This window comes from Brachyistius frenatus, unplaced genomic scaffold (assembly GCF_029030835.1).
Source record: "Brachyistius frenatus isolate BFR_SWC_R1_liver_20210118 unplaced genomic scaffold, ASM2903083v1 Contig_92, whole genome shotgun sequence".
In the NCBI taxonomy this organism is placed as follows: domain Eukaryota; kingdom Metazoa; phylum Chordata; class Actinopteri; family Embiotocidae; genus Brachyistius; species Brachyistius frenatus.
This window is the reverse complement of record NW_027210691.1, coordinates 657684-663683: the sequence shown is the minus strand read 5'-3', so window position 1 is coordinate 663683 and position 6000 is coordinate 657684.

The window sequence follows — 6000 nt, the reverse complement described above, 5'->3', positions numbered from 1 at the left end:
TGTACTGTATGTCAAGGGTTAGGGGAGGTGTGTGTGTGTGTGTGTGTGTGTGTGTGTGTGTGTGTGTGTGTGTGTGTGTGTGTGTGTGTGTGTGTGTGTGTGTGTGTGTGTCGTATCAAGCTCTCTCAGCGCTACCTGTCAAATTCATTTCTCGCTCATCCATCCCGGTTAGCTCATTTTCTCACGTGCGGCGGCACGCAGCTGACGCCTGCCAATAGTGACGCGGTTTGGAGACCCCGTCTCCAGCAAGCCGCTCTGTGATTGGCCGAGGCGAGCGAGGCTATAAGCGGAGGAGTTTAGCTGGGATTAACTTTGATATCTAATCAATGTTGACTGGAAGAATAACAGAGGGCGAGAGATGGAGGTGGGCGGAGGAGCGAGCGGGAGGGAAAAGGTGAAGTGGTGAAGGGGAAAAGAGAAGAAGGACGAGGTGAAAAAGTGTCTGGGTGAAGAATGTGTGTGCGAACGAGAGAATGAATCAGGCTTGAAAGGAAGTAAAAGAGCATAAAAACTGTGTACTAGTAGAGAGAGAGGAGAAGGGGTGAGAAGATGGATGACAAGGAGGATTAAAGGGGGGAAAAGAAGATGAAGAGGAGGAGGAGGAGGAGAGGATGACGACGGATGGAGTTGGTGACAGAGAGTTGGTGAAGAAAGGGCAAGAAGACAAGAGGAGGAGGAGGAGAGAAGATGAGGAGGGAAGGAAAGAAGAGGGAGATCAAGGGAAGGAGAGGAGGAAGAAGGTAACAGAAACAGGTGCAGTAAGGGGAAAAAAGAAAGAGTAGGAGTAAGAGGAAGACAAGGAAGGAGGTGGGGGCATGAAAAGGAGGGTGTGGATAAAGGAAGAGGAGAAGGGGAGGAACAGACGAGAGGAAGAAGAGAAAAGGAGCTGAAGAGAGGAAGAGGAGGACTAAAAAAAAGAGGGTTGGGGGGGAGAGGGGGGAGTCAGAGGAGGACCAGGGCTCCTTTCAGTGGCTGCGCTCTGATGCATGTCAGCGTCCTCTACCCCCTCACCCCCTTCCCCCAAACGTCCCACAACCCCCGGTTCCCATGAATTAAAGCCTGTGTGTGTGTGTGAGTGTGTGAGTGTGTGTGTGTGTGTGTGTGTGTGTGTGTGTGTGTGTGTGTGTGTGTGTGTGTGTGTGTGTGTGTGTGTGTGTGTGTGTGTGTGTGTGTGTGTGTGTGTGTGTGATGAGTCATACTTTTGTTTTGTGGTGGTCTTTAGTTCCAGCGGATGGCTTGGACTGCTCAGAGTGACACACACACACACACACACACACACACACACACACACACACACACACACACACACCGAGGTTAGGTAATGGCAGTAAAATGAAATGAAGAATGAAAAGTTGGACAGCAGACGGAGGGAGACAGGCTTTTGTTTGTTGAATCCCTTTCGATTTTTATAAATAAAATTAAACTGTGCAGCTCTCCTCGGCGCACGACGGTTATTCACCGTAAACGTGCCGCAGTCTCTTCGATCTCCTCCACGATGTTGAGATCAGGACTCTGTGGCGTTCAACCATCTGTTGCAGGACTGCTCGTCCTTCTTGTGGCTGAAGATTCTCTGTGAATGGATGTTTGGGCTCGTTGGTCCTGATGGGACCGTGTGACTGAATCAAAACATCTCAAATAAAAGCTGCACAATTAATTGTATTAAAATCTCAATTCACGCCATTGTACGATCTCATTCCTAAGTGCTGCATTTTAATTCTGGAATTCAGCTCTTCTTATGTTCTATCCAGAGTCTGTTTATAAAAGAGTTCGTAGCTTCAGGTCTGTAAAATGGTTCCGATCCAGAAGTGTCTTCAGCTGCAATACCAGCGAGTGCCACTAGAGGTCGGCTCCAAAAAGCCTCCGGCTCCATAGACTCCCATTCAACTTCTCTCATCAAATCCAAAGTGAATAAAATGTGTCCATCAGTTCTCTCGGTGTTGTTAGCTAAAGTCACTCCTTCTTCTTAGTTTTCTGGAGGTCCATCTGAAAATAATCCCTCATTCATTAGAAAAGAAGATTCAAGAAGACCTGTTTTTGGGGGCGTGTCTGTTTGATTGACAGGTCTGTGGTGCAGTCAGGTTACAACTATATTGATAGTGGGCGGGATGTAGTATTGTCAGTCAGATCCACCGGTGGCTCCTCCCCCAGCTTGTCCAAATATGGTCACAGAGCATGGCGACGGACAAAATCTGTGATTTTTACTTTTTCGAAACATAGAGTTTGAAAGTTCTTTTTTTTTTTTTTTTTAAATGGTGAAACGAGGACGGTGGAGATAACTCATCAATCTAACAGAACTTTCTGGATTAATTTCATCTTTTATTTTTTCCATGTAAAGTCAGTGATTTATCTTTATTATTTTCCACTTAATTCCTCCTTAAAAGGTCACTCTGAGAATCTGCCCACTCAGGACAGTTTCAGTCTTTTTTTCCATGAAGTGTTATTCTGCTCAGCCACTTTTTACACATTGAACTGTACTTTATTCCAATAAAACCCAGTGAATTGAGCTGAGAAGGTAACGAAATAAGAAGTGAGAGAAAGTGAGAGAGGGGATGAAGTATTGTGCTGACACATGCTGTCTAACGAGGATGAGTGAGAGAGGCTGAAAGACAGAAAGAGTTAACATTAGAGTCGGCAGCATCATGCAGTGTAATAGTCTCTCTCCCCCTTTCCCTCCCTCTTTAGTCCATTTGGGTAACTGCTCTCTCCACGCCACATTAATCTGTGTAATTAGGTTTGAGGCTTGTTTTACCTCCTTTCCTCTTCTCATCTCTTCTCTCCTTCCTCCTCTATTTCCCTCCATGTTTCCTCTTTTTTTATTTTTATTTTACTCCCACCATTTCTCATCTGTAATTCTTCTAAATTCCCCTTTTTCCTTTTTCTTTCTTGCACCATTCACTTCCTGTTTACTTGAACTCCATCTTTTTTCTTTCTGCAAAATCTCTCGGGCCTCGTTTCACACACACACAGAACCTTAAAGTTTAATTATTCATGTCGGACACAGTCCACAGTCTGCAGAGATGCACCGAGTTACACGCTAATGTCGGTGCGCTAACGCCCCGTCGCCGTGACAACGCTAAACAGGGCTGATGTTTAGGTCGCAGTCTGGAGCTGTCGATTCTGCAGGCATTTAGTCACGAAGTAAAGTGTTGCACAAATTTATTGGACAGGAAATCTGTGCTAATCCAACGTTTCTCTCCAGAACAAATGATCAACTTGACTTGACTTCTTTTTCTTTTCTTTTTTTTTTGTGCTCCATCGGGCACAAGTTTGTTCATAGGTTTTGGTACCAAATCATTTTTTTTGGTATCACCGCCGTCGAGGTTCCACACGAGTCGGCGCTGATGCTACGTGGAGAGTGACCACATTTGGACGAGCCGAGGGTCCGACCGAAGCCGCGTTCAAATGGACCTCGTGAGCTCGTGGTTATGACACGGGAAGTCGTGGTGCGCCGCGTGCTCGGCGTTTCAGTAGTTGAAAAAACACTGTTGCTAAGCAACTGCAACATGAACGGGTGTCTAGAAGCCACAGAGGCTAACAGTGGGGGTAACGTAATGCAGGAAATACAAAGAGACAGAGGGAAAAGATGAGGCCGTTGGGAAGATCAACGTTTTCCTCAGACGTAGGCGATTATCTAAGTTACGAAGACAAACGCTACGTGACTAAAAATTACAATAAATTAGCCTAACATCCAACGAAAAATGCCTTTCCATGGCCTCTCAGGTGCAAACACATCACGACTCTTGAAGTCGAGGTTTAAAGAAAATGTTATAGTTCCAAAGTCGTGAAAACCACAAGAGGGCGCCGCTCATACGGACTCTTCTCGTGTACATGGTAAACACAAAGTCCCATTTGAACACAGCATGACATCCCGAGGACACTATGCCCCGCCCACAAAACCTGACTGCAACCCAGGCATGTCAATCAAACAACCCTGCCCCCCCAAACATATCTGTGTTTGAGTCCGAATATCTAATGAATGTCGGTGTTATTTCCAGCAGGAGTTTATCTAATGACACCATGATGACTGGTGGAAAACGTTTACTGACTTTTATATTTCAAGGAGAGAAGTTCAATGGGAGTCTATTGGAACCAGAGATCTTTTTTTGGAGCCAGCCTCTAGTGGCCTTCAGTGGTACTGCACTTTAAGGCACTTTTGCATTGACGTAACTTTTCAAACCGAGAAGTCTGCGGTCAGTACGAGGTGACATGAAAAGACCGCCGACCACCGATGAGAATTGTCACGCATCCCGTGACACGGAAAGCTCCGGTAATATTTCAGATCCGTGATATAAATCTCTCTTCGTGCACTGTTTATCTCTCCGTGTTTCCCCGTCTCCTCGGGTTCATCTCTTTTTGTCCTTCTCCGTATCTCTTCGTCTCTGTGCTGCTGATTCATGGCAGAGCTGCAAGCGCTGACATGACAGTCAGTCTGGTAGCACTCAGACAGTCCTGCTGGCTGCTCGGCCTCCGTGTGTGTGTGTGTGTGTGTGTGTGTGTGTGTGTGTGTGTGTGTGTGTGTGTGTGTGTGTGTGTGTGTGTGTGTGTGTGTGTGTGTGTGTGTGTGTGCGTGTGTGCTGACTAGCCCTGTCTGCTGTCTCTCACCTCCCTGGGTCACATCCCCCCAAACAGCCCGTAACCCTCAGCAGGAGGACAAACCGGGTCAGGACAGTCAGCGACACCGAATGAGTTTGTTTACTTTGTTCTTTTCTTGTTGCAGTTTGGAAGCAACTTAAAATACCAGAACCTCCCATTGTTAGTGATGGTTTCTCGTCTCATGTTTGGATTTTGTTGACCTCTTCATAGACAGAATGTATTTTAATGTATAGAAAACGACTCAGGCCGTATCATGGGCTCTGAGCAGCTCGTGGTTGACTGAACGAGTCCGTGTCAACCGTCAACCCACCGCGACGTCCCCTGTCGGTTTGTGAATGGCCGTTTTGAAGCCTTCTTTCTGTCGCCATCTTGGTTTTTAGAGCCAGAAGTGACCATATTTGGACGAGCTTTGGTCCTGTTCAAAAGTGAGCGGGATGTTTTTCGATATTCACACAACTACATCTGGTACGTTAATGCCTTCAATGACAGATTAAATATTCAAAGTATGAAAGTGTTCGTAGCTTCAGGTTTGTAAAATGGTTCTGATCCAGAAGTATCTTCAGCTGCAATACCAGCGAGTGCCACTAGAGGTCGGCTCCAAAAAGCCTCCGGCTCCATAGACTCCCATTCAACTTCTCTCATCAAATCCAAAGTGAATAAAATATGTCCATCAGTTCTCTCGGTGTTGTTAGCTAAAGTCACTCCTTCTTATTAGTTTTCTGGAGGTCCATCTGAAAATAATCCCTCATTCATTATAAAAGAAGATTCAAGAAGACCTGTTTTTGGGGGCGTGTCTGTTTGATTGACAGGCCTGTGGTGCAGTCAGGTTACAGCTATCAGTGGGCGGGACGTACTATTGTCAGGTTTCCGATCAGATCGGTCAGCTCCACCGCTGGCTCCTCCCCCAGCTCGTCCAAATATGGTCACTTCCTGCTCCAAACCGCTCCGAACTAACAAAGATGGTGACGGACAGAATCTGAACTGGAGGATTCATAACGTTCACAAACCAACGATGACATCACTGATGGTTGATGACATCACTGATGGTTGGTCTTTGGCCCTAATCGAGGTGTGTGTGGTTTTTTTCTATGTTGTAAAAATTTTATTTGGCTAGTTTTGGTTTCATGTTGCTATTTTGGATAAATAAACTTTGCTTGACATCTCTACGTGCGGTGGCCTTTTCAGTTTGAACGGAGAAAAAAGAAGGAACAGATTTCTTTGCCACCATATTAATATTATAGCGTCCTTGCTGTTGGACATCATGTCGGACCAAATTTGAATCGGACCGTTGTCCAAAATGCTCTGGCTATTTTGGATTCAGACCAAACTGAAAAGTCCAAAGTCCGTAGCTGTCCCAGCCAGCTTTCACCTGTCCCTCACAGGTCCAATGCAAAAAGACCTAACACC